Source organism: Phyllobates terribilis, unplaced genomic scaffold (genome assembly GCF_046119375.1).
Source record: "Phyllobates terribilis strain yellow unplaced genomic scaffold, ASM4611937v1 Scaffold_416__1_contigs__length_1633014, whole genome shotgun sequence".
NCBI classification, from domain to species: domain Eukaryota; kingdom Metazoa; phylum Chordata; class Amphibia; order Anura; family Dendrobatidae; genus Phyllobates; species Phyllobates terribilis.
The window spans coordinates 339,540-352,689 of record NW_027363176.1 but is presented as its reverse complement, the minus strand read 5'-3'; the positions used below and the strand labels follow the sequence as shown (position 1 = coordinate 352,689).

General features: G+C 45.3%; 8 non-coding genes and 2 pseudogenes across 8 annotated transcripts; all 10 read left to right on the top strand.

Annotated features, from left to right (window-relative positions):
- Positions 1-904: 904 nt before the first annotated feature.
- Positions 905-1,095, top strand: LOC141227404 (U2 spliceosomal RNA). Its single transcript, XR_012294400.1, has one exon. It is a non-coding gene; the product is annotated as a U2 spliceosomal RNA (small nuclear RNA).
- A 1,118-nt stretch (positions 1,096-2,213) lies between these two features.
- On the top strand, positions 2,214-2,404 carry LOC141226962 (U2 spliceosomal RNA). Its single transcript, XR_012294075.1, has one exon. It is a non-coding gene; the product is annotated as a U2 spliceosomal RNA (small nuclear RNA).
- A 1,115-nt stretch (positions 2,405-3,519) lies between these two features.
- Positions 3,520-3,710, top strand: LOC141227403 (U2 spliceosomal RNA). Its single transcript, XR_012294399.1, has one exon. It is a non-coding gene; the product is annotated as a U2 spliceosomal RNA (small nuclear RNA).
- Positions 3,711-4,825: 1,115 nt separating this feature from the next.
- On the top strand, positions 4,826-5,016 carry LOC141227402 (U2 spliceosomal RNA). The gene has a single exon (XR_012294398.1). It is a non-coding gene; the product is annotated as a U2 spliceosomal RNA (small nuclear RNA).
- Positions 5,017-6,131: 1,115 nt separating this feature from the next.
- LOC141227401 (U2 spliceosomal RNA) lies at positions 6,132-6,322 on the top strand. The gene has a single exon (XR_012294397.1). It is a non-coding gene; the product is annotated as a U2 spliceosomal RNA (small nuclear RNA).
- A 1,115-nt stretch (positions 6,323-7,437) lies between these two features.
- LOC141227338 (U2 spliceosomal RNA) lies at positions 7,438-7,529 on the top strand (annotated as a pseudogene).
- Positions 7,530-8,323: 794 nt separating this feature from the next.
- Positions 8,324-8,504, top strand: LOC141227256 (U2 spliceosomal RNA; annotated as a pseudogene).
- A 1,115-nt stretch (positions 8,505-9,619) lies between these two features.
- LOC141227400 (U2 spliceosomal RNA) lies at positions 9,620-9,810 on the top strand. Its single transcript, XR_012294396.1, has one exon. It is a non-coding gene; the product is annotated as a U2 spliceosomal RNA (small nuclear RNA).
- Positions 9,811-10,922: 1,112 nt separating this feature from the next.
- Positions 10,923-11,113, top strand: LOC141227399 (U2 spliceosomal RNA). The gene has a single exon (XR_012294395.1). It is a non-coding gene; the product is annotated as a U2 spliceosomal RNA (small nuclear RNA).
- Positions 11,114-12,228: 1,115 nt separating this feature from the next.
- Positions 12,229-12,419, top strand: LOC141227398 (U2 spliceosomal RNA). The gene has a single exon (XR_012294394.1). It is a non-coding gene; the product is annotated as a U2 spliceosomal RNA (small nuclear RNA).
- Positions 12,420-13,150: the final 731 nt, after the last annotated feature.

Sequence of the window (13,150 nt, the reverse complement as noted above, 5' to 3'; positions counted from 1 at the left end):
GCTATCTTTCTAGCTCTCCCTTTTTACTTCCTTTTGGATAAACAGACATATTAGGCAAGCATTTTGGAGCTTTCACCTAAATAACTACAGGTGGTGAGATAAGCTGCACAATATAATTGACCTTTCAGTATATTGTTGCACACACACCATCTATTTAGCAAATGCCCTTGTTATCAACAGCAGCCTTTTAAACTCACCTGAGCTAACAGGTATGTGCGCTGGTTACTCTGCTGCGCTTAAAATTTCTTTTTTGGTTTGCTACAATGCCTTTTCTGAAACGTTGTCTCCTTCTGCTGGAACACTGACTTCTTTCATTTAATGCCTGCAGACTATAAAAGAGAACCCAACCCAAAAAGTTTGGTTGATTAGTCTGTGGCATTCTGTTAAACTGTTGCTTATGGCGGTCTCTGTGAGCTTCTCAGCGACATTCAGCCAGCCAGGTATCCTGCCTGCAGTAGATGGAATGTGGCAATGGAACGCTGGCTGCGCGTGTCATAATAGGCTCTGAGCCTTTATATACCTGTGCACAGCAGCAGCCACCTTCAGTCTGCTGCTGGACAGCCAGCAGCAGCAGCAGCAGGAGAGGTATGTAATCAGGAGCCCTCCTGCTAAGGGTAGACAGCTGCTCGTTCCACCCCACCCCCCGCCTTAATTGGTTCTCCTCCCTTCCAACGGTGTTGAGGTGGGTGGGAACAGCAGGGGGTGAAGGTGCTGTGCTTAAAGAGGTGGAGTTATGCAGATCTAAAACGCGTGGATTGCAGCAGCAGCAAGCCGAAAAGTGCAGGCATGTAAGGGATCTAGAGGTTGACAACATGTCTTCTTAACGGGAGTCCAGGAGCTCATCTCCACAAATGGACTTTTCAGGATCCTTGGGTGGCTCCGTAGTTTGAAACCAATTCTGGTTATCGCTTCTCGGCCTTTTGGCTAAGATCAAGTGTAGTATCTGTTCTTATCAGTTTAATATCTGATACGTCCCCTATCTGGGGACCATATATTAAATGGATTTTTAGAACAGGGAGATGGAAAAAGAGCTTGCTCTGTCCACTCCACGCATTGACCTGGTATTGCAGTATCTCCAGGACCGGTGCACCCCTTCTTTAATGCAGTTTCTAAAATCAGAAAGAATTGAATTCAATGTTTTTTGTTCATTTTGCTTGTTTGTCGGATTTTGGGATGGACTCTTTGGCTTTGCTTTTCTTCTCCTCATTGGATTTTTCATGTTCAAAGTTGCAGAAGCCAGATTACAAGCTCATTTTGGTTCAACTTCAGCAACTGTGCATTGCATTGCCATGTAATGTGATGCAATGCTGTCTTTCTAGCTCTCCCTTTTTACTTCCTTTTGGATAAACAGACATATTAGGCAAGCATTTTGGAGCTTTCACCTAAATAACTACAGGTGGTGAGATAAGCTGCACAATATAATTGACCTTTCAGTATATTGTTGCACACACACCATCTATTTAGCAAATGCCCTTGTTATCAACAGCAGCCTTTTAAACTCACCTGAGCTAACAGGTATGTGCGCTGGTTACTCTGCTGCGCTTAAAATTTCTTTTTTGGTTTGCTACAATGCCTTTTCTGAAACGTTGTCTCCTTCTGCTGGAACACTGACTTCTTTCATTTAATGCCTGCAGACTATAAAAGAGAACCCAACCCAAAAAGTTTGGTTGATTAGTCTGTGGCATTCTGTTAAACTGTTGCTTATGGCGGTCTCTGTGAGCTTCTCAGCGACATTCAGCCAGCCAGGTATCCTGCCTGCAGTAGATGGAATGTGGCAATGGAACGCTGGCTGCGCGTGTCATAATAGGCTCTGAGCCTTTATATACCTGTGCACAGCAGCAGCCACCTTCAGTCTGCTGCTGGACAGCCAGCAGCAGCAGCAGCAGCAGGAGAGGTATGTAATCAGGAGCCCTCCTGCTAAGGGTAGACAGCTGCTCGTTCCACCCCACCCCCCGCCTTAATTGGTTCTCCTCCCTTCCAACGGTGTTGAGGCGGGTGGGAACAGCAGGGGGTGAAGGTGCTGTGTTTAAAGAGGTGGAGTTATGCAGATCTAAAACGCGTGGATTGCAGCAGCAGCAAGCCGAAAAGTGCAGGCATGTAAGGGATCTAGAGGTTGACAACATGTCTTCTTAACGGGAGTCCAGGAGCTCATCTCCACAAATGGACTTTTCAGGATCCTTGGGTGGCTCCGTAGTTTGAAACCAATTCTGGTTATCGCTTCTCGGCCTTTTGGCTAAGATCAAGTGTAGTATCTGTTCTTATCAGTTTAATATCTGATACGTCCCCTATCTGGGGACCATATATTAAATGGATTTTTAGAACAGGGAGATGGAAAAAGAGCTTGCTCTGTCCACTCCACGCATTGACCTGGTATTGCAGTATATCCAGGACCGGTGCACCCCTTCTTTAATGCAGTTTCTAAAATCAGAAAGAATTGAATTCAATGTTTTTTGTTCATTTTGCTTGTTTGTCGGATTTTGGGATGGACTCTTTGGCTTTGCTTTTCTTCTCCTCATTGGATTTTTCATGTTCAAAGTTGCAGAAGCCAGATTACAAGCTCATTTTGGTTCAACTTCAGCAACTGTGCATTGCATTGCCATGTAATGTGATGCAATGCTATCTTTCTAGCTCTCCCTTTTTACTTCCTTTTGGATAAACAGACATATTAGGCAAGCATTTTGGAGCTTTCACCTAAATAACTACAGGTGGTGAGATAAGCTGCACAATATAATTGACCTTTCAGTATATTGTTGCACACACACCATCTATTTAGCAAATGCCCTTGTTATCAACAGCAGCCTTTTAAACTCACCTGAGCTAACAGGTATGTGCGCTGGTTACTCTGCTGCGCTTAAAATTTCTTTTTTGATTTGCTACAATGCCTTTTCTGAAACGTTGTCTCCTTCTGCTGGAACACTGACTTCTTTCATTTAATGCCTGCAGACTATAAAAGAGAACCCAACCCAAAAAGTTTGGTTGATTAGTCTGTGGCATTCTGTTAAACTGTTGCTTATGGCGGTCTCTGTGAGCTTCTCAGCGACATTCAGCCAGCCAGGTATCCTGCCTGCAGTAGATGGAATGTGGCAATGGAACGCTGGCTGCTCGTGTCATAATAGGCTCTGAGCCTTTATATACCTGTGCACAGCAGCAGCCACCTTTAGTCTGCTGCTGGACAGCCAGCAGCAGCAGCAGCAGGAGAGGTATGTAATCAGGAGCCCTCCTGCTAAGGGTAGACAGCTGCTCGTTCCACCCCACCCCCCGCCTTAATTGGTTCTCCTCCCTTCCAACGGTGTTGAGGCGGGTGGGAACAGCAGGGGGTGAAGGTGCTGTGTTTAAAGAGGTGGAGTTATGCAGATCTAAAACGCGTGGATTGCAGCAGCAGCAAGCCGAAAAGTGCAGGCATGTAAGGGATCTAGAGGTTGACAACATGTCTTCTTAACGGGAGTCCAGGAGCTCATCTCCACAAATGGACTTTTCAGGATCCTTGGGTGGCTCCGTAGTTTGAAACCAATTCTGGTTATCGCTTCTCGGCCTTTTGGCTAAGATCAAGTGTAGTATCTGTTCTTATCAGTTTAATATCTGATACGTCCCCTATCTGGGGACCATATATTAAATGGATTTTTAGAACAGGGAGATGGAAAAAGAGCTTGCTCTGTCCACTCCACGCATTGACCTGGTATTGCAGTATCTCCAGGACCGGTGCACCCCTTCTTTAATGCAGTTTCTAAAATCAGAAAGAATTGAATTCAATGTTTTTTGTTCATTTTGCTTGTTTGTCGGATTTTGGGATGGACTCTTTGGCTTTGCTTTTCTTCTCCTCATTGGATTTTTCATGTTCAAAGTTGCAGAAGCCAGATTACAAGCTCATTTTGGTTCAACTTCAGCAACTGTGCATTGCATTGCCATGTAATGTGATGCAATGCTATCTTTCTAGCTCTCCCTTTTTACTTCCTTTTGGATAAACAGACATATTAGGCAAGCATTTTGGAGCTTTCACCTAAATAACTACAGGTGGTGAGATAAGCTGCACAATATAATTGACCTTTCAGTATATTGTTGCACACACACCATCTATTTAGCAAATGCCCTTGTTATCAACAGCAGCCTTTTAAACTCACCTGAGCTAACAGGTATGTGCGCTGGTTACTCTGCTGCGCTTAAAATTTCTTTTTTGGTTTGCTACAATGCCTTTTCTGAAACGTTGTCTCCTTCTGCTGGAACACTGACTTCTTTCATTTAATGCCTGCAGACTATAAAAGAGAACCCAACCCAAAAAGTTTGGTTGATTAGTCTGTGGCATTCTGTTAAACTGTTGCTTATGGCCGTCTCTGTGAGCTTCTCAGCGACATTCAGCCAGCCAGGTATCCTGCCTGCAGTAGATGGAATGTGGCAATGGAACGCTGGCTGCGCGTGTCATAATAGGCTCTGAGCCTTTATATACCTGTGCACAGCAGCAGCCACCTTCAGTCTGCTGCTGGACAGCCAGCAGCAGCAGCAGCAGGAGAGGTATGTAATCAGGAGCCCTCCTGCTAAGGGTAGACAGCTGCTCGTTCCACCCCACCCCCCGCCTTAATTGGTTCTCCTCCCTTCCAACGGTGTTGAGGCGGGTGGGAACAGCAGGGGGTGAAGGTGCTGTGTTTAAAGAGGTGGAGTTATGCAGATCTAAAACGCGTGGATTGCAGCAGCAGCAAGCCGAAAAGTGCAGGCATGTAAGGGATCTAGAGGTTGACAACATGTCTTCTTAACGGGAGTCCAGGAGCTCATCTCCACAAATGGACTTTTCAGGATCCTTGGGTGGCTCCGTAGTTTGAAACCAATTCTGGTTATCGCTTCTCGGCCTTTTGGCTAAGATCAAGTGTAGTATCTGTTCTTATCAGTTTAATATCTGATACGTCCCCTATCTGGGGACCATATATTAAATGGATTTTTAGAACAGGGAGATGGAAAAAGAGCTTGCTCTGTCCACTCCACGCATTGACCTGGTATTGCAGTATCTCCAGGACCGGTGCACCCCTTCTTTAATGCAGTTTCTAAAATCAGAAAGAATTGAATTCAATGTTTTTTGTTCATTTTGCTTGTTTGTCGGATTTTGGGATGGACTCTTTGGCTTTGCTTTTCTTCTCCTCATTGGATTTTTCATGTTCAAAGTTGCAGAAGCCAGATTACAAGCTCATTTTGGTTCAACTTCAGCAACTGTGCATTGCATTGCCATGTAATGTGATGCAATGCTATCTTTCTAGCTCTCCCTTTTTACTTCCTTTTGGATAAACAGACATATTAGGCAAGCATTTTGGAGCTTTCACCTAAATAACTACAGGTGGTGAGATAAGCTGCACAATATAATTGACCTTTCAGTATATTGTTGCACACACACCATCTATTTAGCAAATGCCCTTGTTATCAACAGCAGCCTTTTAAACTCACCTGAGCTAACAGGTATGTGCGCTGGTTACTCTGCTGCGCTTAAAATTTCTTTTTTGGTTTGCTACAATGCCTTTTCTGAAACGTTGTCTCCTTCTGCTGGAACACTGACTTCTTTCATTTAATGCCTGCAGACTATAAAAGAGAACCCAACCCAAAAAGTTTGGTTGATTAGTCTGTGGCATTCTGTTAAACTGTTGCTTATGGCCGTCTCTGTGAGCTTCTCAGCGACATTCAGCCAGCCAGGTATCCTGCCTGCAGTAGATGGAATGTGGCAATGGAACGCTGGCTGCGCGTGTCATAATAGGCTCTGAGCCTTTATATACCTGTGCACAGCAGCAGCCACCTTCAGTCTGCTGCTGGACAGCCAGCAGCAGCAGCAGCAGGAGAGGTATGTAATCAGGAGCCCTCCTGCTAAGGGTAGACAGCTGCTCGTTCCACCCCACCCCCCGCCTTAATTGGTTCTCCTCCCTTCCAACGGTGTTGAGGTGGGTGGGAACAGCAGGGGGTGAAGGTGCTGTGCTTAAAGAGGTGGAGTTATGCAGATCTAAAACGCGTGGATTGCAGCAGCAGCAAGCCGAAAAGTGCAGGCATGTAAGGGATCTAGAGGTTGACAACATGTCTTCTTAACGGGAGTCCAGGAGCTCATCTCCACAAATGGACTTTTCAGGATCCTTGGGTGGCTCCGTAGTTTGAAACCAATTCTGGTTATCGCTTCTCGGCCTTTTGGCTAAGATCAAGTGTAGTATCTGTTCTTATCAGTTTAATATCTGATACGTCCCCTATCTGGGGACCATATATTAAATGGATTTTTAGAACAGGGAGATGGAAAAAGAGCTTGCTCTGTCCACTCCACGCATTGACCTGGTATTGCAGTATCTCCAGGACCGGTGCACCCCTTCTTTAATGCAGTTTCTAAAATCAGAAAGAATTGAATTCAATGTTTTTTGTTCATTTTGCTTGTTTGTCGGATTTTGGGATGGACTCTTTGGCTTTGCTTTTCTTCTCCTCATTGGATTTTTCATGTTCAAAGTTGCAGAAGCCAGATTACAAGCTCATTTTGGTTCAACTTCAGCAACTGTGCATTGCATTGCCATGTAATGTGATGCAATGCTGTCTTTCTAGCTCTCCCTTTTTACTTCCTTTTGGATAAACAGACATATTAGGCAAGCATTTTGGAGCTTTCACCTAAATAACTACAGGTGGTGAGATAAGCTGCACAATATAATTGACCTTTCAGTATATTGTTGCACACACACCATCTATTTAGCAAATGCCCTTGTTATCAACAGCAGCCTTTTAAACTCACCTGAGCTAACAGGTATGTGCGCTGGTTACTCTGCTGCGCTTAAAATTTCTTTTTTGGTTTGCTACAATGCCTTTTCTGAAACGTTGTCTCCTTCTGCTGGAACACTGACTTCTTTCATTTAATGCCTGCAGACTATAAAAGAGAACCCAACCCAAAAAGTTTGGTTGATTAGTCTGTGGCATTCTGTTAAACTGTTGCTTATGGCGGTCTCTGTGAGCTTCTCAGCGACATTCAGCCAGCCAGGTATCCTGCCTGCAGTAGATGGAATGTGGCAATGGAACGCTGGCTGCGCATGTCATAATAGGCTCTGAGCCTTTATATACCTGTGCACAGCAGCAGCCACCTTCAGTCTGCTGCTGGACAGCCAGCAGCAGCAGCAGCAGGAGAGGTATGTAATCAGGAGCCCTCCTGCTAAGGGTAGACAGCTGCTCGTTCCACCCCACCCCCCGCCTTAATTGGTTCTCCTCCCTTCCAACGGTGTTGAGGCGGGTGGGAACAGCAGGGGGTGAAGGTGCTGTGTTTAAAGAGGTGGAGTTATGCAGATCTAAAACGCGTGGATTGCAGCAGCAGCAAGCCGAAAAGTGCAGGCATGTAAGGGATCTAGAGGTTGACAACATGTCTTCTTAACGGGAGTCCAGGAGCTCATCTCCACAAATGGACTTTTCAGGATCCTTGGGTGGCTCCGTAGTTTGAAACCAATTCTGGTTATCGCTTCTCGGCCTTTTGGCTAAGATCAAGTGTAGTATCTTTCGAAAAGGCGGTTTTGGATGTTGGCCGCCCTAGTAGATTGATACATTATGCACACTGGGGTTTAGGCGCTTGTTAGTACGCCAGGTGGCTAATATAGTCATCTGGTGGAAAGCATGGCCCCCCAGGATCGACGCCATTGGGCCGGGGAAGATCGAAAGCCCGAAGTGTGAAGTGCCCCAGGAGTGGTGACCCTGGGGTGCCTTAACTCACTGGGATTGGGAACCCCACTTGAGTTTATGGCACATTTGCACAAGCACTTCAAATTTTCTTTCTTCGCACACACCCTTATTCCGGGCCTTCTGGCCTTAGGATGGGGAATTTTTCAATTCCCGGTCGAAGGTCCGGGCAGTATTATACTGTGAAACCTTCACTATTTATTTAATTTCTTTGTCACTGTGTGTCCACTTATTCACGTGTGTCACGTCCTACTAGGATTTTGTCGGGATGCGGTTCCCTTACGGGTTCCTCTCTTGGCAGGTCTAGGGGGGGAGTGTGTGGCCATCAGGTTCCGCTCCCCCCTGAACCCCCCTGGCTCTCCTCTTTCGGGAGGAGAGCGTTGTTGGCTCCCCTCTTCCGGGAGGGGAGCACAGTCTTTGGCTCCCAGTGCCTTGCTCGGGTGAGAACTCGGGCAGGTGCTGGGGGTAAGATTGGGTCGCCTCTGGCTTCGGCTGGAGGTGGCTTTTTGTCCCTGTTCCTCGCTGTGGCCTTTTGGCTCGGAGGGACGGGGAATGGTTTGGGGGACCCTTCTCCTTTTGGAGAGGGTTTCAAGAAGACCAGCATCCTAGTGCACTTTTTTTGTGGCACTTGTCACTTTTTTAAGCGCACTCGGGTTTTGTACACGAATTCGGGCTTTCAAAAAAAAAAAAAAAAATCTGTTCTTATCAGTTTAATATCTGATACGTCCCCTATCTGGGGACCATACATTAAATGGATTTTTAGAACAGGGAGATGGAAAAAGAGCTTGCTCTGTCCACTCCACGCATTGACCTGGTATTGCAGTATCTCCAGGACCGGTGCACCCCTTCTTTAATGCAGTTTCTAAAATCAGAAAGAATTGAATTCAATGTTTTTTGTTCATTTTGCTTGTTTGTCGGATTTTGGGATGGACTCTTTGGCTTTGCTTTTCTTCTCCTCATTGGATTTTTCATGTTCAAAGTTGCAGAAGCCAGATTACAAGCTCATTTTGGTTCAACTTCAGCAACTGTGCATTGCATTGCCATGTAATGTGATGCAATGCTATCTTTCTAGCTCTCCCTTTTTACTTCCTTTTGGATAAACAGACATATTAGGCAAGCATTTTGGAGCTTTCACCTAAATAACTACAGGTGGTGAGATAAGCTGCACAATATAATTGACCTTTCAGTATATTGTTGCACACACACCATCTATTTAGCAAATGCCCTTGTTATCAACAGCAGCCTTTTAAACTCACCTGAGCTAACAGGTATGTGCGCTGGTTACTCTGCTGCGCTTAAAATTTCTTTTTTGGTTTGCTACAATGCCTTTTCTGAAACGTTGTCTCCTTCTGCTGGAACACTGACTTCTTTCATTTAATGCCTGCAGACTATAAAAGAGAACCCAACCCAAAAAGTTTGGTTGATTAGTCTGTGGCATTCTGTTAAACTGTTGCTTATGGCGGTCTCTGTGAGCTTCTCAGCGACATTCAGCCAGCCAGGTATCCTGCCTGCAGTAGATGGAATGTGGCAATGGAACGCTGGCTGCGCGTGTCATAATAGGCTCTGAGCCTTTATATACCTGTGCACAGCAGCAGCCACCTTCAGTCTGCTGCTGGACAGCCAGCAGCAGCAGCAGCAGGAGAGGTATGTAATCAGGAGCCCTCCTGCTAAGGGTAGACAGCTGCTCGTTCCACCCCACCCCCCGCCTTAATTGGTTCTCCTCCCTTCCAACGGTGTTGAGGCGGGTGGGAACAGCAGGGGGTGAAGGTGCTGTGTTTAAAGAGGTGGAGTTATGCAGATCTAAAACGCGTGGATTGCAGCAGCAGCAAGCCGAAAAGTGCAGGCATGTAAGGGATCTAGAGGTTGACAACATGTCTTCTTAACGGGAGTCCAGGAGCTCATCTCCACAAATGGACTTTTCAGGATCCTTGGGTGGCTCCGTAGTTTGAAACCAATTCTGGTTATCGCTTCTCGGCCTTTTGGCTAAGATCAAGTGTAGTATCTGTTCTTATCAGTTTAATATCTGATACGTCCCCTATCTGGGGACCATATATTAAATGGATTTTTAGAACAGGGAGATGGAAAAAGAGCTTGCTCTGTCCACTCCACGCATTGACCTGGTATTGCAGTATCTCCAGGACCGGTGCACCCCTTCTTTAATGCAGTTTCTAAAATCAGAAAGAATTGAATTCAATGTTTTTTGTTCATTTTGCTTGTTTGTCGGATTTTGGGATGGACTCTTTGGCTTTGCTTTTCTTCTCCTCATTGGATTTTTCATGTTCAAAGTTGCAGAAGCCAGATTACAAGCTCATTTTGGTTCAACTTCAGCAACTGTGCATTGCATTGCCATGTAATGTGATGCAATGCTATCTTTCTAGCTCTCCCTTTTTACTTCCTTTTGGATAAACAGACATATTAGGCAAGCATTTTGGAGCTTTCACCTAAATAACTACAGGTGGTGAGATAAGCTGCACAATATAATTGACCTTTCAGTATATTGTTGCACACACACCATCTATTTAGCAAATGCCCTTGTTATCAACAGCAGCCTTTTAAACTCACCTGAGCTAACAGGTATGTGCGCTGGTTACTCTGCTGCGCTTAAAATTTCTTTTTTGGTTTGCTACAATGCCTTTTCTGAAACGTCTCCTTCTGCTGGAACACTGACTTCTTTCATTTAATGCCTGCAGACTATAAAAGAGAACCCAACCCAAAAAGTTTGGTTGATTAGTCTGTGGCATTCTGTTAAACTGTTGCTTATGGCGGTCTCTGTGAGCTTCTCAGCGACATTCAGCCAGCCAGGTAACCTGCCTGCAGTAGATGGAATGTGGCAATGGAACGCTGGCTGCGCGTGTCATAATAGGCTCTGAGCCTTTATATACCTGTGCACAGCAGCAGCCACCTTCAGTCTGCTGCTGGACAGCCAGCAGCAGCAGCAGCAGGAGAGGTATGTAATCAGGAGCCCTCCTGCTAAGGGTAGACAGCTGCTCGTTCCACCCCACCCCCCGCCTTAATTGGTTCTCCTCCCTTCCAACGGTGTTGAGGCGGGTGGGAACAGCAGGGGGTGAAGGTGCTGTGTTTAAAGAGGTGGAGTTATGCAGATCTAAAACGCGTGGATTGCAGCAGCAGCAAGCCGAAAAGTGCAGGCATGTAAGGGATCTAGAGGTTGACAACATGTCTTCTTAACGGGAGTCCAGGAGCTCATCTCCACAAATGGACTTTTCAGGATCCTTGGGTGGCTCCGTAGTTTGAAACCAATTCTGGTTATCGCTTCTCGGCCTTTTGGCTAAGATCAAGTGTAGTATCTGTTCTTATCAGTTTAATATCTGATACGTCCCCTATCTGGGGACCATATATTAAATGGATTTTTAGAACAGGGAGATGGAAAAAGAGCTTGCTCTGTCCACTCCACGCATTGACCTGGTATTGCAGTATCTCCAGGACCGGTGCACCCCTTCTTTAATGCAGTTTCTAAAATCAGAAAGAATTGAATTCAATGTTTTTTGTTCATTTTGCTTGTTTGTCGGATTTTGGGATGGACTCTTTGGCTTTGCTTTTCTTCTCCTCATTGGATTTTTCATGTTCAAAGTTGCAGAAGCCAGATTACAAGCTCATTTTGGTTCAACTTCAGCAACTGTGCATTGCATTGCCATGTAATGTGATGCAATGCTATCTTTCTAGCTCTCCCTTTTTACTTCCTTTTGGATAAACAGACATATTAGGCAAGCATTTTGGAGCTTTCACCTAAATAACTACAGGTGGTGAGATAAGCTGCACAATATAATTGACCTTTCAGTATATTGTTGCACACACACCATCTATTTAGCAAATGCCCTTGTTATCAACAGCAGCCTTTTAAACTCACCTGAGCTAACAGGTATGTGCGCTGGTTACTCTGCTGCGCTTAAAATTTCTTTTTTGGTTTGCTACAATGCCTTTTCTGAAACGTTGTCTCCTTCTGCTGGAACACTGACTTCTTTCATTTAATGCCTGCAGACTATAAAAGAGAACCCAACCCAAAAAGTTTGGTTGATTAGTCTGTGGCATTCTGTTAAACTGTTGCTTATGGCGGTCTCTGTGAGCTTCTCAGCGACATTCAGCCAGCCAGGTATCCTGCCTGCAGTAGATGGAATGTGGCAATGGAACGCTGGCTGCGCGTGTCATAATAGGCTCTGAGCCTTTATATACCTGTGCACAGCAGCAGCCACCTTCAGTCTGCTGCTGGACAGCCAGCAGCAGCAGCAGCAGGAGAGGTATGTAATCAGGAGCCCTCCTGCTAAGGGTAGACAGCTGCTCGTTCCACCCCACCCCCCGCCTTAATTGGTTCTCCTCCCTTCCAACGGTGTTGAGGCGGGTGGGAACAGCAGGGGGTGAAGGTGCTGTGTTTAAAGAGGTGGAGTTATGCAGATCTAAAACGCGTGGATTGCAGCAGCAGCAAGCCGAAAAGTGCAGGCATGTAAGGGATCTAGAGGTTGACAACATGTCTTCTTAACGGGAGTCCAGGAGCTCATCTCCACAAATGGACTTTTCAGGATCCTTGGGTGGCTCCGTAGTTTGAAACCAATTCTGGTTATCGCTTCTCGGCCTTTTGGCTAAGATCAAGTGTAGTATCTGTTCTTATCAGTTTAATATCTGATACGTCCCCTATCTGGGGACCATATATTAAATGGATTTTTAGAACAGGGAGATGGAAAAAGAGCTTGCTCTGTCCACTCCACGCATTGACCTGGTATTGCAGTATCTCCAGGACCGGTGCACCCCTTCTTTAATGCAGTTTCTAAAATCAGAAAGAATTGAATTCAATGTTTTTTGTTCATTTTGCTTGTTTGTCGGATTTTGGGATGGACTCTTTGGCTTTGCTTTTCTTCTCCTCATTGGATTTTTCATGTTCAAAGTTGCAGAAGCCAGATTACAAGCTCATTTTGGTTCAACTTCAGCAACTGTGCATTGCATTGCCATGTAATGTGATGCAATGCTATCTTTCTAGCTCTCCCTTTTTACTTCCTTTTGGATAAACAGACATATTAGGCAAGCATTTTGGAGCTTTCACCTAAATAACTACAGGTGGTGAGATAAGCTGCACAATATAATTGACCTTTCAGTATATTGTTGCACACACACCATCTATTTAGCAAATGCCCTTGTTATCAACAGCAGCCTTTTAAACTCACCTGAGCTAACAGGTATGTGAGCTGGTTACTCTGCTGCGCTTAAAATTTCTTTTTTGGTTTGCTACAATGCCTTTTCTGAAACGTTGTCTCCTTCTGCTGGAACACTGACTTCTTTCATTTAATGCCTGCAGACTATAAAAGAGAACCCAACCCAAAAAGTTTGGTTGATTAGTCTGTGGCATTCTGTTAAACTGTTGCTTATGGCGGTCTCTGTGAGCTTCTCAGCGACATTCAGCCAGCCAGGTATCCTGCCTGCAGTAGATGGAATGTGGCAATGGAACGCTGGCTGCGCGTGTCATAATAGGCTCTGAGCCTTTATATAC